The 25,624-nt window shown below is 43.6% G+C and overlaps 1 pseudogene; it reads left to right on the forward strand.

Annotated features, from left to right (window-relative positions):
• LOC135518477 (transient receptor potential cation channel subfamily A member 1-like) overlaps positions 1-25,624 on the forward strand; it is an 84,408-nt pseudogene that overhangs the window by 56,898 nt on the left and 1,886 nt on the right.

A 25,624-nucleotide genomic window follows, 5' to 3' on the forward strand; every position in this document is an offset into this window, starting at 1 on the left:
AATGTGGCAGTCGTCGCCATTCTGCTTTTGTCTTTTCATGAGGTCACAAACATGAAACAAAATCTTTCCAGCTGAAGTCTATTAGGCTGGATCTAGGACCTCACTTCTTCTTGAGAGATAAATAGTTTCATTTCGTGTAAAATCAGGAACAATGTTTAATTCTCCATTTGGAACTGGGGATTTTTCTTAGGGGTATTTGAGTGGAGAGTTCCTTTGTTCAATGCCTGTTACTCTCTCCCTCCCATACTGCATTTTCAGAAGGAGACATTTAGAAGTCTCTGTTATCTTTTCAGGAATTTATGATGTCAAACATTTTAAATGTCATAAAACTTAATGCCCTGTCTTTCCTCCTAACAGGAGAGCGGGCGTCACATTGGCTTCTCCACCAAGGGTTTCCACATTCTCTAAAATTAGGAACAATGTTTAATTCTCCATTTCGGGGATCAGACAACCTTTGTTTATGTTTCATCCAGACAAACTTTATGTTTCAATCAGACAACCTTTATGTTTCATCCAGACAACATTTCTTTATGTTTCATCCAGACAACCTTACATTTCATCCAGACAACCTTTATGTTTCATCCAGACAAAATGTTTCAATCAGACAATTACGTTCATCCAGACAACCTTTATGTTTCATTCAGACCATCTTTATGTTTCAATCAGACAACCTTTATGTTTCAGTCAGACAACATTTATGTTTCATTCAGACCATCTTTATGTTTCATTCAGACAACCATTACGTTTCAGACAACCTTCACGTTTCATTCTGTCTTTCGCAAAGTTCAGAACATATCAGTTTCGTGTACACAATTACATTTCTAGCTGCCATATGTAAATAATAATAATAAGCAAGCATGATATTTAGCTAGACATTCTAACAGCAATCATCACCCCGTTGGAAGCCAGATGATTTATTTAGAAATGCTTTTATTCTGCAGAGACTTCTCAACTGAATCATTAAACGTTCCTCGAGATGTGTTGATTAGGTGACGATGTGAATTCACAAATCTTGTGTTGTTGTTCTGATCAGAGCACAGCACTGCACGTGGCAGCCAGGGAGGGACACATAGCTGCAGTGAGACTGCTGCTGCAGAGAGGGGCGGAGATCAGCCTCAACAAGAGCCACGCCTCCTTCTTTCACGAAGCACTGCAACACAGGAGAAAGGATGTGGTCAATGCCATCATCGACAGTGACAGGTTTGATCAGTCATGTGGGCTGAGGGTTGCAAAATTGCCCAAATCCCCTAGGTTTTGGTTCCTGGTTGAAATATTCCAGAGGGTTAGTTCAGGTCATCATCAACAGGAACTGTTTAGCAGTTTCCTGGAATTAGGAGGGAGTAAGCAGGTAATCTATAGTCCTCCAATCAACATTTCTGGAACACCCACAGATTTACTGGAATTTTACAACCCCAGTTCAGTCGGTCCCTAACCCTTTTGTGTCATTACTAGGTCAGGTCATCAGGACAGGAACAACTCTGGGCCCTGTAATCTGGATACTTTCAAAGACTTGTAAATGTTCTTGGATCCTTCCGGATTAGCACAGTGCTGTGTCCATGCATAGTTTGTTTCTTTGTTTATTGCAGATGTAGTGACACCCTGATGACGTTCAAACATGATGCTGGCCAACGTTGTCCAGTGTTGGAACTGGTTGACTTGTTGCCAGAGTCTTGCAAGGTTTGCCCTCACACACCTGAACAATTCCAATAGAGAATATTATTGCAAAATGATGGCAACATGCAGCAATGAAACGGTGTAAACGGTATATTTGCCTCTGTAGTCATCTTTGGTTCTCAGTCAACTGACTTGATTAAAAAAACGTTTTTTGATGATAGGCTTGGGCATTGACTTTATAAACAAATCTGTAGGAAAAGTGTGCAGCGTTGCAAAATTCCAGAAACTTTACTAAAATTCCCTGTTTTTCATGAAATCCCAGTTGGAAGTTTCCCAAAATCAGGAGGGAGTTAAATCAGGATGGAATTAAATCAGGAGGGAGTTAAATCAGGAGGGAGTTAAATCAGGAGGGAGTTAAATCCGGAGGGAGTTAAATCAGGAGGGAGTTAAATCAGGAGGGAGTTAAATCAGGAGGGAGTTAAATCAGGAGGGAGTTAAATCAGGAGGGAGTTAAATCAGGAGGGAGTTAAATCAGGAAAGTTTATGTAATTAAATCAGGAGGGAGTTAAATCAGGAGTGAGTTAAATCAGAGGGAGTTAAATCAGGAGGGAGTTAAATCTTGGAGGGAGTTAAATCAGGACCTGGACTTAAATCAGATGGAATTAAATCAGGATGGAGTTAAATCAGGAGGGAGTTAAATCAGGAGGGAGTTAAATCTACTGGTGAGTTAAATCAGGAGGGAGTTAAATCAGGAGGGAGTTAAATCAGGAGGGAGTTAAATCAGGAGGGAGTTAAATCAGGAGGGAGTTAAATCAGGACGGGAGTTAAATCAGGAGGGAGTTAAATCAGGAGGGAGTTAAATCAGGAGGGAGTTAAATCAGGAGGGAGTTAAATCAGAGGGAGTTAACCCAGGAGGCAGTTAAATCAGGAGGGAGTTAAATCAGGAGGGAGTTAAATCAGGAGGGAGTTAAACACAGGAGGGAGTTAAATCACGGAGTTAAATGAGGAGGGAGTTAAATCAGGAGGGAGTTAAATCAGGAGGGAGTTAAATCAGGAGGGAGTTAAATCGGGAGGGAGTTAAATCGGGAGGGAGTTAAATCGGGAGGGAGTTAAATCGGGAGGGAGTTAAATCGGGAATGAATTAAATCGGGAATGAATTAAATCGGGAATGAATTAAATCGGGAGGGAATTAAATCGGGAATGAATTAAATGAAGAGGAACGGACGCCGAATTACAATACCTGTTACGAATTAAATGAAGAGGGAATACGAAAGTTTATGTAATTTTGCAACGCTAACCAACAGTGATAAACCAGATGACAATGTCCCCTGTTATCTCCTTGTAACTTGCTCAGCACCTACTGGACTGCTGCATCAGAGAGTCAAAGGATGACGACAACAGTCCTGACTATCACGTGTGTAAATTCTACTGTGTGACTTTAATTGTGAAACGTTAAGTCTTAGTTTCCCTTTCGGGTTTCCATTTTTTATCATCGGCGTTAAGCTACCTGTTACGCACGCCTCTATGAAGAGGGAACGCTACGCTACCCTACACACGCTACCTGTTACGCACGCCTCTATGAAGAGGGAACGCTACGCTACCCTACACACGCTACCTGTTACGCACGCCTCTATGAAGAGGAACGCTACTACCCTACACACGCTACCTGTTACGCACGCCTCTATGAAGAGGGAACGCTACGCTACCCTACACACGCTACCTGTTACGCACGCCTCTATGAAGAGGAACGCTACGCCGCCCTACACACGCTACCTGTTACGCACGCCTCTATGAAGAGGGAACGCTACGCTACCCTACACACGCTACCTGTTACGCACGCCTCTATGAAGAGGGAACGCTACGCTACCCTACACACGCTACCTGTTACGCACGCCTCTATGAAGAGGGAACGCTACGCTCTACACACGCTACCTGTTACGCACGCCTCTATGAAGAGGGAACGCGACGCCGCCCTACACACGCTACCTGTTACGCACGCCTCTATGAAGAGGGAACGCTACGCCGCCCTACACACGCTACCTGTTACACACGCCTCTATGAAGAGGGAACGCTACGCCGCCCTACACATGCTACCTGTTACGCACGCCTCTATGAAGAGGGAACGCTACGCTACACTACACACGCTACCTGTTACGCACGCCTCTATGAAGAGGGAACGCTACGCCGCGCTACACACGCTACCTGTTACGCACGCCTCTATGAAGAGGGAACGCTACGCCGCCCTACACACGCTACCTGTTACGCACGCCTCTATGAAGAGGGAACGCTACGCCGCCCCTGCACACGCTACCTGTTACGCACGCCTCTATGAAGAGGGAACGCTACGCTACCCTACACACGCTACCTGTTACGCACGCCTCTATGAAGAGGAACGCTACGCCGCCCTACACACGCTACCTGTTACGCACACCTCTATGAAGAGGGAACGCTACGCCGCCCTACACACGCTACCTGTTACGCACGCCTCTATGAAGAGGGAACGCTACGCCGCCCTACACACGCTACCTGTTACGCACGCCTCTATGAAGAGGGAACGCTACGACGCCACTACACACGCTACCTGTTACGCACGCCTCTATGAAGAGGGAACGCGACGCCGCCCTACACACGCTACCTGTTACGCACGCCTCTATGAAGAGGGAACGCTACGCCGCCCTACACACGCTACCTGTTACGCACGCCTCTATGAAGAGGGAACGCTACGCCACCCTACACACGCTACCTGTTACGCACGCCTCTATGAAGAGGGAACGCTACGCTACCCTACACACGCTACCTGTTACGCATGCCTCTATGAAGAGGGAACGCTACGCCGCCCTACACACTTAAAACTGTATAACAATAGCAAAGGATAGACGTATTTGCTCTCTCTCTTTTTCATACAATTACAAATGTAGTTGTTCTTTCTATTGTGTAGATTGAGTACAATTTCCAGTGGCTTCAGGCACCAATAGCACTAAAGAAACACGCAAAGACTGACGAAAGCCTGAAGGTCCAGCCCCTCGCCGCTCTGAATGTAAGTAGTTCCAAACAAGTACAATACTGTCTCCTTCGCTTTCTATTGTTGATCTACTGTAAGAGGCTCACCAGGGTTCTGGGCATCAAGATCACCAGGGTTCTGGGAATCAGGATCACCAGGGTTCTGGGCATCAAGATCACCAGGGTTCTGGGCATCAAGATCACCAGGGTTCTGGGCATCAAGATCACCAGGGTTCTGGGCATCAAGATCACCAGGGTTCTGGACGGTGAACTACAACCTGTTGGTTCTGAGGAGATGGTGAACAACAACCTGTTGTTATCTCTCAATTCAATTCAATTCAAGGGGCTTTATTGGCATGGGTAACATGTGTTAACATTGCCAAAGCAAGTAAGGTAGATAATACATAAAGTGAAATAAACAATAAAAATGAACAGTAGATATGACACATACAGAAGTTTCAAAACAATAAAGACATTACAAATGTCATATTATATATATAGAGTGTTTTTACAATGTACAAATGGTTAAGGACACAGGATAAAATAAATAAGCATAGATATGGGTTATATTTACAATGGTGCGTGTTCTTCACTGGTTGCCCTTTTCTCGTGGCAACAGGTCACAAATCTTGCTGCTGTGATGGCACACTGTGGAATTTCACCCAGTAGATATGGGAGTTTTTCAAAATTGGATTTGTTTTCGAATTCTTTGTGGATCTGTGTAATCTGAGGGAAATATGTCTCTCTAATATGGTCATACATTGGGCAGGAGGTTAGGAAGTGCAGCTCAGTCTTCTCTTGAGAGCCATGTCTGCCTACGGCGGCCTTCCTCAATAGCAAGGCTATGCTCGCTGAGTCTGTACATAGTCAAAGCTTTCCTTAATTTTGGGTCAGTCACAGTGGTCAGGTATTCTGCCGCTGTGTACTCTCTGTGTAGGGCCAAATAGCATTCTAGTTTGCTCTGTTTTTTGGTTAATTCTTTCCAATGTATCAAGTAATTATCTTTTTGTTTTCTCATGATTTGGTTGGGTCTAATTGTGCTGCTGTCATGGGGCTCTGAGGGGTGTGTTTGTGAACACTCTCTCTCTCTCTCTCTCTCTCTCTCTCTGAGGAGATGGTGACCTACAACCTGTTGTTATCTCTCTCTGAGGAGATGGTGACCTACAACCTGTTGTTATCTCTCTCTGAGGAGATGGTGAACTAAAACCTGTTGTTCTCTCTCTTTCTCTCTCTCTCTCTGAGGAGATGGTGAACTACAACCTGTTGTTCTCTCTCTCTCTCTCTCTGAGGAGATGGTGAACTACAACCTGTTGTTATCTCTCTCTCTCTCTCTCTCTCTCTGAGGAGATGGTGAACTACAACCTGTTGTTATCTCTCTCTGAGGAGATGGTGAACAACAACCTGTTATCTCTCTCTCTCTCTGAGGAGATGATGAACTAGAACCTGTTGTTCTATCTCTCTCTCTCTCTGAGGAGATGGTGAACTAGAACCTGTTGTTCTCTCTCTCTCTCTCTCTGAGGAGATGGTGAACTAGAACCTGTTGATCTCTCTCTCTCTCTCTGAGGAGATGGTGAACTAGAACCTGTTGTTCTCTCTCTCTCTCTCTGAGGAGATGGTGAACAAGAACCTGTTATCTCTCTCTCTCTCTGAGGAGATGGTGAACTAGAACCTGTTGTTCTCTCTCTCTCTCTCTCTCTCTCTCTCTCTGAGGCGATGGTGAACAACAACCGCATAGAGCTCCTTACACACCCCGTCTGCAAGAAATACCTGGAGATGAAGTGGTCAGTATTCACAGCGTTCTAGGGCTGCATCCTAAATGGTACTCTATTCCCTACATAGTGCACTACTTTAGACCAGGGTCCTATGGGAATGTATTACAATTATTCTATGAAGTTGTCAGTAATTTGAGTACAGTTGCACAAAACATTTTTTTACCTGAATATTTTCTCGCCCTGTTTCAGAGTGATGGAGGTTTCCCTTTTCTGTTCATCGATTCTTCTATTTCCTAACTCCAGGGTGGCCTACGGGAGCACTGCTCACCTTCTGAACCTGTTCGTGTACCTGCTGGGTCTGCTTCCTCTCACCCACCTCATAGTGAGCCTGAGACCCAGCCTGGACTACACCGGCGCTGACAACACCACAGCTGTCACCATGGTGCCCATTTCCTTCAGAGAGGTACAGTACAGTACGCTAATACCCGCTGGTTATCAAACGGCAGGTTTTGGGGGGGGGGGGGGGGGCTAGTGAATAATACAAGATGGAATAAAAATAACATTCATTTGTTACGTTGTACAGGTCTAGTGGGCAAACAGTTTAATGGAGGGGATTTTTCATTCGGTAGCATATGAATTAACACACTACTATAGAACACCGTTTCCCTCTCTGTCCAGGGGATTCAAATCATCAACTCCTCATCATTGTTTAATATTTTAATATACTGTCTACTGCCAGGGCAAAAAAAAAAAAGAAACGTTTACACCTTAAGGTCCTGAGGGACGAGTTTGGGAAACGCAGCTATAGAACGACAGGTGCCTATATAGTCAAGGTTGCAGGTTATTGAACAAATTCATAAAACACATGACAACTGTCTCCAGACATAGAAGAGGCAAGACACCCAGAGGTCTCACAGGACACACCATAGGGGCTACCTAAGGCCTTGTTTCCCAGAGCCTTGTTGGCCACGGCCTTGTTTCCCAGAGCCTCGTTGGCCACGGCCTTGTTTCAAAGAGCCTCGTTGGCCACGGCCTTGTTTCCCAGAGCCTCGTTGGCCACGGCCTTGTTTCCCAGAATCTCGTTGGCCAGGGCCTTGTTTCCCAGAGCCTCGTTGGCCAGGGCCTTGTTTCCCAAAGCCTCGTTGGCCAGGGCCTTGTTTCCCAGAGCCTCGTTGGCCAGGGCCTTGTTTCCCAGAGCCTCGTTGGCCAGGGCCTTGTTTCCCAGAGCCTTGTTGGCCACGGCCTTGTTTCCCAGAGCCTTGTTGGCCACGGCCTTGTTTCCCAGAGCCTCGTTGGCCAGGGCCTTGTTTCCCAGAGCCTCGTTGGCCAGGGCCTTGTTTCCCAGAGCCTTGCTGGCCACGGCCTTGTTTCCCAGAGCCTCGTTGGCCAGGGCCTTGTTTCCCAGAGCCTTGTTGGCCACGGCCTTGTTTCCCAGAGCCTTGTTGGCCACGGCCTTGTTTCCCAGAGCCTTGTTGGCCACGGCCTTGTTTCCCAGAGCCTTGTTGGCCAGAGCCTTGTTGGCCACGGCCTTGTTTCCCAGAGCCTCGTTGGCCACGGCCTTGTTTCCCAGAGCCTTGTTGGCCAGAGCCTCGTTTCTCAGTTTGTTAAAGTCACTAAACACAGAATCAATAGGTTTTTCCGTCTCTCTGTGACCGTCGATAAACAATGTCGCTAATGTCTTTTCAACTGTTGCGAAGAATAAAAACTATGCCTCAAATGAAAACCCGACATTATGGGCAAAGTAGTCATATATATTTTAATCAAATTGAAAGAAAGGTTCATTCAACTGATTTCTCCTTTGCTAATTCTAGGCTACTGTCTGTTATTTTTTCCATCAATATTTTTCATGATGTGTAACCAACATGTAAAATGATGTGCTAAATCTCGATTTACTGCACCGTGCGTCAATCTAATTTACATAATAAAAATATCTCCATGACAATCTGTCAGTTTAAGCAAGAGAGAGAGATCAGTTATTTTGCATTGGATGTGTCTCAATCCACCACATCCACCAGTGTTGCACTTCATCCATCGGTCTTCTCACGAAAACGTGTCTAGCGTCCGAACGGTTTGACCATACAAAACGATTACTAATCTATGGAAAGGGGAGACTCTGATGAACACTGTAACAATCCGGGTGTCGTGGGTATGGAGTCAAAGGCAGGAGACAGAGAGTACAATGCTGTGCTCTTTAATGCACTACGCACCACAGGGTGCTAACAATGATCACGACCCCAAAACACAGGGAATGTCAAAATGACGATTCAAAAAAATGCACGACTAGGAACTAACACGTTCCTCTGATACAGAGCAGAAGGTTACAAAGAATAATCCCGCACAACAACCAGGCGGCCGGCTGTCTAATAAAGACAAACTAATCATACACACAGGTGCTACCAACAACCAGGCGGGCCGGCTGTCTAACAAAGACAAACTAATCATACACACAGGTGCTACCAACAACCAGGCGGGCCGGCTGTCTAATAAAGACAAACTAATCATACACACAGGTGCTACCAACAACCAGGCGGCCGGCTGTCTAATAAAGACAAACTAATTAAACATAAACAGGTGCTACCAATAAACATACAAGGAGGGGGAGGAAAGACAATCAGTGGCAGCTAATAGGCCGATGACGACGACCGCCGAGCGCCACCCGACCGGGAAGGGAAACCACCCTCAGTCGGACTCGTGACAAACACGATGCTGTTCTCTGTTTTTCTCTACGACCCCTCAACAAGTGTCGCAGGACTCGTCTGGAGGTAACCGGTACTCTCTTTAAAAAATTTTTTATGAGTTTCGTAGTTTTGTGCCTATCAACAACAACAAAAAACGTTTCAAATGTGTATTAAAAAAAAAGAAGGAAAGTATATATTTCCTGATCTTTCCAGGACCGACACTTCAAAACATTGTTCCTTATGAATTATTTTTTGTCTTTTTTGGCCTTGATGAATGTGTTATTCAATGGGTTTCTCTGGGCTATAGTAGTACCTTTTTGTAGGGGTTGATACATTTTTTATTGAGGTAAATCCAGTCGGAGATGTCAAAGTATACATTTTTTAAGCCATTTTTAAACTCATCATGAATCTATTTTTTTTTAATTATGAACTAGAAATGATTCATCACACCTCTCTTTGATTTTGACCTGGAAATGATTCATCACACCTCTCTTTGATTTTGACCTGGAAATGATTCATCACACCTCTCTTTGATTTTGACCTGGAAATAATGAATCACGACTCTCACACTGCATGCTCTGCAGAAACTAGCAGTGGAAGCAAAATAGCCGTACCTCAACCCTAAAATATGATGGTGGATCTTTGATGTTATGGGGCTCTTTTGCTTCCAGTAGTCCTGGGGCCCTTTGTTAATGTGACTTTTTACCAGGTACAAGGACATTTCAGCCAAAAACCCTGTTGCCTCTGCCAGGAGGCTGAAACTTGGCCACAAGTGGATCTTCCTGTTGATCTTCCAGCAAGACAATAACCCCAAGCACACATCAATATCCACAAAGGAATTGTTAAATGACCACAAAAATGTATATTTTACCATGGCTATCTCTGTCTTCGGACTTTAACCCCATTGAAAACGGTGGTTTTAAAAGAGCCCAGTCGAAGGATATCAAAGATCTGGTAAGAGGATTGGCCTAATACCTCTCCAAACGTGTCCTCCAATCTCATAATTGTTTGTAAAGGCGAAGGGTGCTGGAGGGTGCTGGAATATTCTAAACAGGGGAACCACTATTTTTTTCTCTTTTTTAGATAAAAAAAACCAAACATGTTAAACAAACATTTCTCCGAGCAATTGTATTATGTTGAGCAGACAATATAGCTCAGCTTTTGTAAAATGTATTTGCGAGTCTTTTTTCTCATCTTTAAATTTAATTTTTTACATTTTGGACCACACTGTATCTTGTATGATAGTGTACATTCAGCATACAGAACAGAAACAACGGGCCATGGGGGTTAGGGCATAAAGGTTGAAATGAATTAGGTTTAGGGATAAGGGTTAGGTTAAGTTTATGGTGAAGGTTAGGTTGGGTTTAGGGATACGGATTAGGTTAAGTTTATGGTGAAGGTTGGGTTAGGTTGGGTTTAGGGATAAGGGTTAGGTTAAGTTTATGGTGAAGTTTAGGTTGGGTTTAGGGATAAGGGTTAGGTTAAGTTTATGGTGAGGTTGGGTTAGGTTGGGTTTGGGTTTAGGGTTTATGAAGGTTAGGTTGGGTTTAGGATAAGGGTTAGGTTAAGTTTATGGTGGTTTAGGTTGGGTTTAGGGATAGTTAGGTTATGGTTATGGTGAAGGTTAGGTTAGGTTGGGTTTAGGGATAAGGGTTAGGTTAAGTTTATGGTGAAGGTTGGGTTAGGTTGGGTTTAGGGATACGGATTAGGTTAAGTTTATGGTGAAGGTTAGGTTGGGTTTAGGGATAAGGGTTAGGTTAAGTTTATGGTGAAAGTTAGGTTGGGTTTAGGGATAAGGGTTAGGTTAAGTTTATGGTGAAGGTTAGGTTAGGTTGGGTTTAGGGATAAGGGCTAGATTAAGTTTACGATGAAGTTTAGGTTAGGTTTAGGGAAAAGGGTTAGGTTAAGTTTATGGTGAAGGTTAGGTTGGGTTTAGGGATAAGAGTTAGGTTAAGGTTATGGTGAAGGTTAGGTTAGGTTGGGTTTAGGGATAAGGGTTAGGTTAAGTTTATGGTGAAGGTTGGGTTAGGTTGGGTTTAGGGATACGGATTAGGTTAAGTTTATGGTGAAGGTTAGGTTGGGTTTAGGGATAAGGGTTAGGTTAAGTTTATGGTGAAAGTTAGGTTGGGTTTAGGGATAAGGGTTAGGTTAAGTTTATGGTGAAGGTTAGGTTGGGTTTAGGGATAAGGGTTAGGTTAAGTTTACGATGAAGTTTAGGTTAGGTTTAGGGATAAGGGCTAGATTAAGTTTACGATGAAGTTTAGGTTAGGTTTAGGGATAAGGGTTAGGGTTAGGGATAAGGGTTAGGTTAAGTTTATGGTGAAGGTTAGGTTGGGTTTAGGGATAATTGTTAGGTTAAGAAAATGGGGCTAGTTATAGTTTCGTTAAGGATTCAGGTTCAGGTTAAAGAAAGGCATAACCTCTTCATGGTGAATTAGGTTAGGATAGGATAAGTAATCCTTTAAGTTTATTAAATGATTTAGATGCACTATTGTAAAGTGGCTGTTCCACTGGATGTCAGAAGGTTGAATTCAGGTTTGGAAAAGTCGCTCTGGATAAGTTAAGTTTATGGTAAATGACTTAAATGTAAATGTAAATGCATACAAGATTATCGCTATCCGATGCCATCTGTTGTTTGAACATGCATTACCTTTTGATGGAGCAACATCCACAATCTGTTGGTTGAACAACATTACCTTTTGATGGAGCAACATCCACAATCTGTTGGTTGAACACACATTAGGTTTTAATGGAGCAACATTCACAATCTGTTGGTTGAACACACATTAGGTTTTGATGGAGCAACATCCACAATCTGTTGGTTGAAACACATTACCTTTTGATGGAGCAACATCCACAATCTGTTGGTTGAACACACATTACCTTTTGATGGAGCAACATTCACAATCTGTTGGTTGAACACACATTACCTTTTGATGGAGCAACATCCACAATCTGTTGGTTGAACACACATTACCTTTTGATGGAGCAACATTCACAATCTGTTGGTTGAACACACATAACCTTCTGATGGAGCAACATTCACAATCTGTTGGTTGAACATACATTACCTTTTGATGGAGCAACATTCACAATCTGTTGGTTGAACACACATTACCTTTTGATGGAGCAACATCCACAATCTGTTGGTTGAACACACATTACCTTTTGATGGAGCAACATTCACAATCTGTTGGTTGAACACACATTACCTTTTGATGGAGCAACATCCACAATCTGTTGGTTGAACACACATTACCTTTTGATGGAGCAACATTCACAATCTGTTGGTTGAACACACATTACCTTTTGATGGAGCAACATCCACAATCTGTTGGTTGAACACACATTACCTTTTGATGGAGCAACATCCACAATCTGTTGGTTGAACACACATTACCTTTTGATGGAGCAACATCCACAATCTGTTGGTTGAACATACATTACCTTTTGATGGAGCAACATCCACAATCTGTTGGTTGAACATACATTACCTTTTAATGGAGCAACATTCACAATCTGGATCGAACCCTAACCATTTTTTTTTTACCTTTGCCCCACAGCAAAACTCCTTCTTGTCCATTTGCATGGTGATGGTACTAGTCATGAACATCTACACCATGGGGAAGGAAGTGATGCAGATGTACCATCAGGTACAGTAACAGCTCCAGGAACTGATCTAGAATCAGCTTACTTTCCCAAAATCCTAACATCACATGCAAATTAATATTCTGGAGTAGGGCAATGTTGCTCTAAGCACTGATCTAGGATCAGTTTACCTGCCAAAAAGTCATGACCTTACATGTGCATTACTATACCAGATTATGACTATGCTTCTCCAGATACTGATCTAGAAGACACATGAACACAGCCTGGCTTTAAGACACATGGACACAGCCTGGCTTTAAGATACATGGACACAGCCTGGCTTTAAGACACATGGACACAGCCTGGCTTTAAGACACATGGACACAGCCTGGCTTTAAGACACATGGACACAGCCTGGCTTTAAGACACATGGACACAGCCTGGCTTTAAGACACATGGACACAGCCTGGCTTTAAGACACAGCCTGGCTTTGACACATGGACACACAGCCTGGCTTTAAGACACATGGACACAGCCTGGCTTTAAGACACATGGACACAGCCTGGCTTTAAGACACATGGACACAGCCTGGCTTTAAGACACATGGACACAGCCTGGCTTTAAGACACATGGACACAGCCTGGCTTTAAGACAGTGGTTCACAACTGCTTTTTCCTTGGGACCCAAATTAAAACAGTTTGTCTCATTCGCAACCCAATATTTGCATCACAAAAAAACTATTTTTAATGCTATGTTGCATTTATATGACAAGGGAACAGCATTTTAAATGTTTCCCATATTCCTCATGAAGAATGTTATTAAACTCACTGGATTGAGACACAAAATCAACCAAAATAGAACTGCTAAAAGCTCTACATTTAAATGCTGTGATTGAAGAGAAAATTATTTAAAAAATAAGATAATTAGCATTTCTACACACATTCTACCTAGTTTAAGTATTTAGAGTATTTAGAGTATTTTTTCATGAAAACATTTATATATACATATATATATTTATATATATATATATATTTTAACTCAGACACACCAGACCCATTCAAAACCTTCCTCAACCCAAATTTGGGTCGCAACTCACCAGCTGAGAATCATTGCTTTAGGATACTCCCTTGTTATTAAAACATCTGACAAGATGAAGAAACCTCGAGAGGAACTAGTCTCCTTGGAGTGGCCAGTCCTCTTCTAGTGTTGTGACCTGGTAGGGGGGGGGGTATACAGAAGATAGCCCTATTTGGAAAAAGACCAAGTCCATGTTATGGCAAGAACAGCTCAAATAAGCAAAGAGAAACGACAGTCCATCATTACTTTATTAAGACATGAAGGTCAGTCAATCTGGAAAATTTCAAGAACTTTGAAAGTTTCTTCAAGCGCAGTAACAAAAATACATCAAGCGCTAAGATGAAACTGGCTCTCATGAGAACTGTGACAGGAAAGGAGGACCCAGAGTTACCTCTGCAGCAGAGGACATGTTTATTAGAGTTCCCAGCCTCAGAAATAGCAACCCAAAAAAATGTTTCACAGAGTTCAATTAACAGTCACATCTCAACATCAACTGTTCTGAGACTGCATGAATCAGGCATTCATGGTCAAATTGCTGCAAAGAAACCACTACTAAAGGATACGAAAAATAAGAAGAGACTTGCTTGGGCCAAGAAACACGAGCAATGAACATTAGACCGGTGGAAATCTGTTCTTTGGCCCGATGAGTCCAAATGTGAGATTTTTGGTTCCAACAGCCCTGTCCTTAGAGACACAGAATAGGTGAACGTATGATCTCTTCATGTGTGGTTCCTACTGTGAAGCATGGAGGAGGAGGTGTGATGGTGTGGGGGTGCTTTGCTGGTCACACAGTCTGTAATTTATTTAGAATTCACGGCACACTTAACCAGCATGGCTACCACAGCATTCTGCAGTAATACACCATCCCATCTGGTTTGCAATTAGTAGAACTATAATTTGTTTTTCAACAGGACAATGACCCAACACACCTCCCGTCACGCCTTGACCTGATTTCCTTATTATTCTCTATGTTTGGTCAGGGTGTGGGTAAGTCTATGTTGGTGGGAAAGTCTATGCTTTCTATTTCTTTGTGTTTGGCCGAGTGTGGTTCCCAAACAGAGGCATTTGTCTATCGTTGTCTCTCATTGGGGATCAAGTTGTCATTTTCCTTTTGGGTTTTGTGGGATCAGGTTTTCTGTTTGTGTCTGTGCCTGACAGAACTGTTCGATTTCGGTTTTTGTCTTTGTTATTTTGTTTTGGTGTCATCAATAAAAAGACGATGTACGCCTACCACGCTGCACCTTGGTCCACTCTTCCTTCTACCACGCTGCGCCTTGGTCCACTCTTCCTTCTACCACGCTGCGCCTTGGTCCACTCTTCCTTCTACCACGCTGCGCCTTGGTCCACTCGTCCTTCTACCACGCTGCGCCTTGGTCCACTCTTCCTTCTACCACGCTGTGCCTTGGTCCACTCTTCCTTCTACCACGCTGCGCCTTGGTCCACTCTTCCTTCTACCACGCTGCGCCTTGGTCCACTCTTCCTTCTACCACGCTGCGCGCCTTGGTCCACGCTGCGCCTTGGTCCACTCTTCCTTCTACCACGCTGCGCCTTGGTCCACTCTTCCTTCTACAAGCTGCGCCTTGGTCCACTCTTCCTTCTACCACGCTGCGCCTTGGTCCACTCTTCCTTCTACCACGCTGCGCCTTGGTCCACTCTTCCTTCTACCACGCTGCGCCTTTCCTTCTACCACGCTGTGCCTTGGTCCACTCTTCCTTCTACCACGCTGCGCCTTGGTCCACTCTTCCTTCTACCACGCTGCGCCTTGGTCCACTCTTCCTTCTACCACGCTGCGCCTTGGTCCACTCTTCCTTCTACAAATGAGAGCCGCTACACCTCCAGGCTGTGTAAGGGCTGTTTGGCCAAGAAGGGGAGAGATGGAGTGCTGCATCAGATGACCTGGCCTCCACAATCACCCGACCTCAACCCAATTGAGATGATTTGGGATGAGTTGGACGCAGAGTGAAGGAAAAGCAGCCAACAAGTGGTCAGCATATCTGGGAACTCCTTCAAGACTGTTGGAAAAGCATTCCAGGTAAAGCTGGTTGCGAGAATGCTGTCATCAAGGGAAAGGGTAGCTACTTTGGAAAATCTTTGTTGAACAATTTTTTGGGGTCACTACCCTATTCCATATGTTATTTCATAGTTTTGATGTCTTCACTATTATTCTACAATGTAGAAAATAGTCAAACTAACAAAAAACCCTTGAAAGAGTAGGTGTGTCTGAACTGTTGACTTGTACTGAATGTGTAGCGTGGTGAAACCTTCACACAGTATGAGCGGGTGGAGAACATGCAGACCATCACTCATCATGATGAATCATGACACAACCAACCTTGGTGTCAAGAGCATTCTGCAATAGGGCATTTATACAGAAATCTGTTTGTAAGGTTGGAATATCGTTCTGCACCTGGATCTACTAGGCCACGTTTACATTTTAGTCATAAAACGGCAGCAGGGTAGCCTAGTGTTGGGCTCGTAACCGAAAGGTTGCAAGTTTGAATCCCCTAACGACAAATCTGTCATTCTGCCCGTGAACAAGGCAGTTAACTCACTGTTCCTAGGCTGTCTTTGAAAATACATAATTTAAAGACCAAACCCTAATTTGAGAAACACTCAAAGAAAGTGTTATAACTCACGCATTGAGGTCAATTGGTTGCTGATGCTCTGAGTTCTAGTTCTGGCCTAATGTAAATAACATTCTCTGGTTGCTGAGGCTCTGAGTTCTAGTTCTGGCCTAATATAAATAACATTCTCTGGTTGCTGAGGCTCTGAGTTCTAGTTCTGGCCTAATGTAAATAACATTCTCTGGTTGCTGAGGCTCTGAGTTCTAGTTCTGGCCTAATATAATGTAAGTTCTGGCCTAATGTAAATAACATTCTCTGGTTGCTGAGGCTCTGAGTTCTAGTTCTGGCCTAATGTAAATAACATTCTCTGGTTGCTGAGGCTCTGAGTTCTAGTTCTGGCCTAATGTAAATAACATTCTCTGGTTGCTGAGGCTCTGAGTTCTAGTTCTGGCCTAATGTAAATAACATTCTCTGGTTGCTGAGGCTCTGAGTTCTAGTTCTGGCCTAATGTAAATAACATTCTCTGGTTGCTGAGGCTCTGAGTTCTAGTTCTGGCCTAATGTAAATACCATTCTCTTGTTTTCCCTCAATAGCGTTTGAGTTACCTGAAGGACATCTCTAACATTCAGGACTGGTTTTCAACCATCCTCTCTCTTCTCTTCGTCATCGCCCTGTTCTTCAACGCTGAGGGGTCCTGGCACTGGCAGGCTGGGGCTCTGGCCATAATCATGTCATGGGTTAACTTCCTCCTTTATCTCCAAAGGTAATTACTGTCCAAACAATGTAGCCCATCCGTCTCTGTCTAGAGAGATGAGAACGTGTGTTTACTGTCATTTAGAGAGTGTTCATTTTCTGATGATTGTTAGTGCACAAATCAACGGTGTTGCTTGATTGACATTCCATGGTAACGAAAATACGCTAAGACTCAACAAAAACGAAAATAATTGGTTCCAAAGTTTAACGAACCAACAACTCTATGCACAACAACAGCATACAGCGATGACATTACATCTTGACTTTGTAAGAATCTCTTTTGGTTATTTTTTTGTGTTACTACCCTATTCCATATGTTATTTCACAGTTTTGATGTCTTCACTATTATTCTACAATGTAGAAAATAGTAAGTAAGTGAATTGGATTTACACCCTAATAAAGAAATGACAGCAACAGAGCTACATCCTGGTTCCTTTATCTGTACTATACAGAAATAAATCATTATGAATGTCATTCTCTTCACAGTCATTTATCCTGGATAGGTACAGAACAGTAGATATACCAAATAACAGCAAATTTGGTTGGACCTCATATTCAGAAATGTCTTCCACTTGCAAGGTGGATGGCCCTCTGAGCAGAGATACTTTTTTTCCCATACTGATTCTTTGTGGTAAGGAGCCACACATGCAAAGCTACAGTATTTATTTATTGTGTCCCTCCCCCAATTTGCACCTGGCTGGAGTAGAGTGGGGGAAAATCCAGAATTTTAAAATGTATCGATATAACGTATTGTAATAACATCGTGCAGGTTACCACAAGACATGGTGTTGTTTCACACACTACAAAGGGTAAAGAGTGTGAGAAAAGCGGGAGACAGGCAGACAGGCAGGGAGAAATGCAGACAGGCAGGGAGACAGGCAGACAGGCAGGCAGGCAGGGAGAAATGCAGACAGGCAGGGAGACAGGCAGGGAGACAGACAGACAGGCAGGGAGACAGACAGGCAGGGAGACAGACAGGCAGGGAGACAGGCAGGCAGGGAGACCGACAGACAGGCAGGCAGGCAGGGAGACAGGCAGGCAGACAGGCAGGGAGACAGGCAGGCATGCAGACGGGCAGGCAGACAAGGAGACAGGCAGACAGACAGGCAGACAGACAAGGAGACAGCCAGACAGACAAGGAGACAGCCAGACAGGCAGACAGACAGGCAGACAGACAGGCAGGCAGGCAGACAGACAGGCAGGCAGGGAGACAGACAGACAGGCAGGCAGGGAGACAGGCAGGCAGACAGGCAGGGAGACAGGCAGGCATGCAGACGGGCAGGCAGACAAGGAGACATGCAGACAGACAGGCAGACAGACAAGGAGACAGCCAGACAGACAGGCAGACAGACAGACAGACAGGCAGACAGACAGGCAGGCAGACAGACAGGCAGGCAGACAGACAGGGAGACAGGCAGACAGACAGGGAGACAGGCAGGCAGACAGGCAGGGAGACAGAAAGGCAGACAGGCAGGGAGACAGGCAGACAGGCAGGGAGACAGGCAGACAGGCAGGGAGACAGACAGGTTATTGGTGGTACTTTTAAACAGCTGGCCCAGGGAGGAGGAAGACAGAGTGAAGGCACACAGCAAACCTTTGTGTTAAATTTGTACTTGTTTTCACCTACACACACACTTTTCCACACATTTATTACCCTCGGGTCCAGTGGAACCCGAACACCACATGTAATACAAATGTGTAGGGGGGTGTACCTTGTGCGCTCAATGAAAATGTCTTTATTTTACATGTTCTTCACTGAAAATGAGCCAAGGTCAATGAGTCTTAGGTTGAAAAAAAGTATTAATTGTATTCTTTTGCTTTTAGTAAACATTGAAAATGGGTCCCACTGACCTGAACACCGCAAACGGTCAAGACCTTTTCTAGTGAACGTTTTCTAAGGTCCTCTTTCCATTTGTTGTGCCAGAAATCAAAGCCATTACTTATGCCTCATTTTTCACATGGAAAACACTTGAAAAATGTATCTATGCTTTCATTTCCCCGAAATATAGACTCTTAGCTTTCATTGGACACCCAATTTGATAGGGTCAAATGAACTTCACGTGTTGGTACTCATGGGTCCATGTTGGTCCTCATGGGTTCATGTTGGTCCTCATGGGTCCTCATGGGTCCACGTTGGTCCTCATGGGTCCACGTTGGTACTCATGGGTCCACGTTGGTCCTCATGGGTCCTCATGGGTCCACGTTGGTACTCATGGGTCCTCATGGGTCCACGTTGGTACTTATGGGTCCTCATGGGTCCACGTTGGTACTCATGGGTCCTCATGGGTCCACGTTGGTACTCATGGGTCCACGTTGGTCCTCATGGGTCCTCATGGGTCCATGTTGGTCCTCTTGGGTCCTCATGGGTCCTCATGGGTCCACGTTGGTACTCATGGGTCCTCATGGGTCCACGTTGGTACTCATGGGTCCTCATGGGTCCACGTTGGTACTCATGGGTCCTCATGGGTCCACGTTGGTCCTCATGGGCACTGTGTTTTCTCTTTCCAGGTTTGAGCACTTTGGGATCTACGTGGTGATGTTTCGGGAGATTGCAAGGACGTTGTTTAAAATCCTACTGCTATTCTTCTTTCTGATGCTGGCTTTTGCCTTGGTCTTCTATGCCCTCATGCTCAACCAGGTGACAAGATACATTAGAAACAGTGCTCCCGCTTTAAACAACACATTGTTTTGTATAAGTCCTACATTAGGTCATCTGTAATTTCCTCAAATCAATTAAGATATATGTGATGGAACTAAAAATCTGTTTAAAGTCAAATCTAATCTAATCAAATCAAATGTTATTGGTCACATACACATGGTCAGTAAATGTTAATGCAAATGTGGTGAAATGCTTGTGCTTCTATTTCCAACAGTGCAGTAATATCTAACAAGTCATCTAACAAGTCCCCAAAAACTACCTAATACACACAAATGTAAAGGGATGAATGAGAAATTGTAAAAATACATATATATATATACATGAATACATAGGCAAGGTGCAATAGATGGTAGAAAATACAGTATATACGTATGATATGAGTAATGTAAAATATGTAAACATTATTTAAAGTGGCATTGTATGAAGTAATTAGTGGTCCATTTGTTAAAGTGGCCAGTGATTGGGTCTCAATGTAGGCAGCAGCCTCTCTATGTTAGTGACGGCTGTTTAGCAGTCTGATGGCCTTGAGATAGAAGATGTTTTTCAGTCTCTCAGTCCCAGCTTTCCCTCTGTTCTGTTCTGTCATGCCAAACTGTTTTTTCCTTCTCACCTTTGTCTTTTTAGGAAGAGTTTGAGCGACTGGATTTGTCAGTGATCCAGATCTTTGTGATGATGGTCGGGGAACTGAATTACCAAAGCAATTTTCTGGACATGTACCTACACAACAAATTTCCATTTCCCTTCATCACTTTCTACATGTTGGTTATATTTATCATCTTCATGCCGATCCTGCTGATGAACATGATGGTAAGCCTCTCCATGATGACCCAGTATCTGGGGCTCCCGAGTGGTGCAGTGGTCTAAGACACCACTAAAGACACCGTGGTTCAAATCCAGGCTGTATCACAACCGGCTGTGATTCCAATTGGCCCAGCGTTATAGGCCGTCGAATTTGTTCTTAACCGACTTGTTAAATAAAAAATGATTGATGTCCCGGCCTGCACCAAAAACCTCATCCAATTGACCTTTTTAGAGTTAATGTTCTGCAAATCTACACATTTTGCCATTTAAGGAAGACAGAAAAAAATGTGTCTTTAGTATCTGATATCTGAAAGTGACTCACAAAATCAGTGGGGGCCCCAGTCGGTAATTCGACCAGGTTTAAATATCTGGCCGATTTACCAATCGATAAATGTACCAATATAAGAACCTGTTCTCTAATTGAGTGACTGTCAGTGACATAACAAGGGAACAACTGCTGATGCACAGCATTTCGAAGTATTCTACTATTCTACCTCTCAACAGTTAAGATGAGACCCTAAATAGACTCACTGTTTACATTTACATTTAAGTCATTTAGCAGACGCTCTTATCCAGAGTTGCTATCATAGGTTTAAAAGAGCAAATGAAATGTGACCATACTTGATCACTCGTATGTCATCCATGATGTTATATTAGTCAAAACCATAAACAGTTATTGTTCCAATTCAACCCAGAATTCAATCAACAAATTAACTGTAAATCAGGGTTTCAAGCTCTGGTTGATTTCAAATATAATGATATTTAGTGATATTGAATTGTTTGGTTGTCAACACAACCAAATATCAACATTTGAAGGAGGTGTATCGTCTGCTTGGGTAGTTGCATCTATTTTAAATTTAATTTCACCTTTATTTAATCAGGTAGGCTAGTTGAGAACAAGTTCTCATTTACAATTGCGACCTGACCAAGATAAAGCAAAGCGGTTCGACACAGAGTTACACATGGAATAAACAAAACATAGTCAATAATACAGTAGAACAAAAGAAAACAAAGTCTATATACAGTGAGTGAAAATGAGGCAAGATAAGGGAGTTAAGGCAATAAATAGGCCATGGTGGCGAAGTAATTACAATATAGCAATTAAACACTGGAATGGTAGATGTGCAGAAGATGAATGTGCAAGTAGAGATACTGGGGTGCAAAGGAGCAAGATAAATAAATACAGTATGGGGATGACGTAGGTAGATAGATAGGCTGTATACAGATGGGCTATGTACAGGTGCAGTGATCTGTGAGCTGCTCTGACAGCTGATGCTTAAAGTTAGTGAGGGAGATATGAGTCTCCAGCTTCAGAGATTTTTTTGCAGTTTGTTCCAGTCATTGGCAGCAGAGAACTGGAAGGAAAGACAACCAAAGGAGGAATTGGCTTTGGGGGTGACCAGTGAGATATACCTGCTGGAGCACATGCTACGAGTGGGTGCTGCTATGATGACCAGTGAGCTGAGATAAGGTGGGGATTTACCTAGCAGAGACTTGAAGATAACCTGTAGCCAGTGGGTTTGGTGACGTATGAAGTATGAAGCGAGGGCCAACCAACGAGAGTGTACAGGTCTCAATGGTGGGTAGTATATGTTGCATTGGTGACAAAATGGATGGCACTGTGATAGACTGCATCCAGGTTGTTGAGTAGAGTGTTGGAGGCAATTTTATAGATGACATCACCGAAGTCGAGAATTGGTAGGATGGTCAGTTTTACGAGGGTATGTTTGGCAGCATGAGAGAAGGATGCTTTGTTGCGATATAGGAAGCCAGTCAGAGCCGTCCAGAGTTGTGATGCTGGACGGGCGAGCAGGTGCGGGCAGAGATCGGTTGAAGAGCATGCATTTAGCATTTAAAAGCAGTTGGAGGCCACGGAAGGAGAGTTGTATGGCATTGAAGCTCGTCTGGAGGTTAGTTAACACTGTGTCCAAAGAGGGGCCAGAAGTAGACATAATGGTGTCGTCTGCTTAGAGGTGTATCAGAGATCACCAGCAGCAAGAGCTACATCTGATGTTTACAGAGAAGAGAGTCGGTCTGAGAATGGAACCCTGTGGCACACCCACAGAGACTGTCAGAGGTCTGGACAACAGGCCCTCCGGACAACGGGCAGTTGATAGGGGTAGCCAGGTGGAAAGCATGGTCAGCCGTAGAGAAATGCTTGTTGAAATTCTCAATTGTAGTGTATTTATCAGTGGTGACAGTGTTTCCTAGCCTCAGAGCCATGTGCAGATGGGAGGAGGTGCTCTTATTCTCCATGGACTTCACAGTGTCCCAGAACGTTTTTGAGTTAGTACCACAGGAAGCAAATTTCTGTTTGAAAAAGCTAGCCTTAGCTTTCCTAAATTCCATGTGTATTTTTGTTCCTAACTTCCCCGAAAAAGCATTTAGAGTTTAGAGTTTTTAGAGTTTATTATTTTTTTTTACAGGGACAGTGCACATTAATCAACATTTCAGTAAAAGTGCCGGTTTTAGCCAGCCGGCTAATTTTCAACCGCAGTCCCTGGGCAGGTTATTAAGAACAATTACAATATAGACAATAGCAACATAGAACAAGCAAGACATGGCAACATAGGACAAGCAAGACGTAGCATACAGACAGAGCAACATAGAGCAAAAAGCAGCAAGACAAAATTCATAAAAGCAACAAAGTGTTTCCACACCTCACAAGCTACAGACAACAGACAACATGGAAAGCGGCAACACACAGCTAGGGACCATGTTCACAAATCTGATTGACCTTTAGCCATGTCTTCAAGCATTTTGTGAAAGTGTGATATGTGGTGCAGTTATGTGTGTCTGATGGCAGTGTATTCCAGACATGGGAAGCTCTCACAGAGAATGCAGATTTACTAAAGGTGCTTTTCCTTAGGGGAACTATACAGTCACCTCTCATGGCAGACCTTGTGGATCTGCTGCCATATGTCTGGGTTTTCTGTTTAACAAAAATATTGAGTGGAGGGGGAGCCAGGCCATTAAGGATCTTGAGTACAAGACATGCGTTCGATGGGGGGCTGTTCGATGCTAATGCAGAACGCCACAGGATGTTTATGTCTGTTCAAGGGCAGACAGGTCTGGAGTGAACCAAAGACTATATCTGTTCCTAGTTCTACATTTTTTGAACAGGGCATGCTTATTTAAGATGGTGAGGAAGGCACTTTTAAAGATTAGCTAGGCATCATCTACTGACGCGATGAGGTCAATGTCATTTCAGGATACCCCTGCCAGGTTGCTTAGAAAGGCCTGCTCGCAGAAGTGTTTTAGGGAGCGTTTGACAGTGATGAGGGGTGGTCATTTGGTCGCAGACCCATTACGGATGCAGGCAATGAGGAAGTGATAGATGAGATCTTGATTGAAAACATCAGAGGTAATTTTGTAATTATGTTCGCACAGCTGAAAACTGTTGTTCTGATTAAAGAAGTTAGTTGAGTATCTGGAGCATCAGCATTTGTGGGTTCGATTACAGGCTCAAAATGTCCAGAAACAAAGAACTTTCTTCTGAAACTCGTCAGTCTATTCTTGTTCTGAGAAATGAAAGCTATTCCATGCGAGGAAATTGTCAAGAAACTGAAGATCTTGTACAACGCTGTGTACTACTCCCTTCACAGAACTGCGCAAACTGGCTCTAACTGGAATAGAAAGAGGAGTGGGAGGCCCCGGTGCACAACTGAGCAAGAGGACAAGTACATTATAGGGTCTAGTTTGAGAAACAGACGCCTCACAAGTCTTTAACTGGCAGCTTCATTAAATACAACCCGCAAAACACCAGCCTCAACGTCAACAGGCAACTTCAGGATGCTGGCCTTCTAGGCAGAGTTCCTCTGTCCAGCGTCTGTGTTTTGCCCATCTTCATATTTTATTTTTGTTGGCCAGTCTGAGATATGGCTTTTTCTTTGCAACTCTGCATAAAAGGCCAGCATAGTGTGTGGTTAGAGGGGTCTGGTTAAATGCGGAAGACACATTTCAGTTGATTGCGTTCAGTTGTACAACTGACTAGGTATCCCCCTACATTTAATGTTATGTATAGTCAATGAGACCAGGCTGAATAATGATATGTCTGCATTGAATTTTGTCTTCATTTTGGCAGATTAATGAGTTAGACACCATTGATCTAAGGGATTAATCTCAACAGTCTAAAGTGGCTCCCTCTCTGGTCTCTTTGCCTTAGATCGTTCCTTGTCTCTTTATTGATGAATGGGAGGAGACATGGAGAGGAAACCGCTTTAGACACACCCACTTTTCGCAGGGAAAAGAGACTATGGGAGGTCAATGCTAATTGTCAATGGATAGCTGACAACCCATCAAAATATTGATGGTTCCTATTGGTGTCCCTTTGTGTGCACTACAGATTGGATTGGCTGTCGGTGACATCGCTGAGGTACAGAGAAGTGCCACTCTGAAGAGAATAGCCATGCAGGTTTGTTGCTGGATAACAATCAAGTCCACTTGATAAGATTTTTGTAATTTTATGCTTATTTTAGGGTGTTTTGAGGAATGTTTTAGCCATTTTGAATAGCTAATGGATACTTGTTTTAGTGTCATTGTAAAGTTTGTTCTGATTGGGTCAACATCACTTCTTCATCATATTGTAAATATAGCTTTAACCTTTCTCAAATACTCAATATGACAAAATTCCTTGTGGATTTTGATGACTGAAGGCAATGATGTCTCTCTCTCTATGTCAGATTGAACTCCACACCAATCTGGAGGAGAAGATGCCATACTGGTTGTTGAAGAGAGTAGACCAGTCGTCCATCACCATCTATCCCAACCGCAAGTGCTCCAAGGTAGGTATGGTGCCTGGGCCTGGATTCGTAAAGCATCTCATAGTAGGATTCAAATCTACAAGACGACACTGAAGCTCTCGTAGATCAGTTCTCCTATTCAGAGACACTGTTTGAACAGTGCTCAGAGTCACATTCACTGGAGGGAAAACAACACCTAAATTGAAAAGTAGAGTTATTGGTGACTGATGTAGATTGATGTCGTCTCTATTGAGGTCTTCAATAACAAATGGCATAGAGAACCAGAGGATGATCACTGTAGATAATAACACTGAGTGTTTAAAACTACAAAACTACAAAATGTTCAAAAGCGGAGGCACAAAAAGAATGAATATTAGAATCACTTAGAGTAGAGTTACAGGCTGTATGTAGGTGTCTATTGACATCTGTCTTAGAC

The sequence above is a fragment of the Oncorhynchus masou genome, chromosome 28, assembly GCF_036934945.1.
Source record: "Oncorhynchus masou masou isolate Uvic2021 chromosome 28, UVic_Omas_1.1, whole genome shotgun sequence".
In the NCBI taxonomy this organism is placed as follows: domain Eukaryota; kingdom Metazoa; phylum Chordata; class Actinopteri; order Salmoniformes; family Salmonidae; genus Oncorhynchus; species Oncorhynchus masou.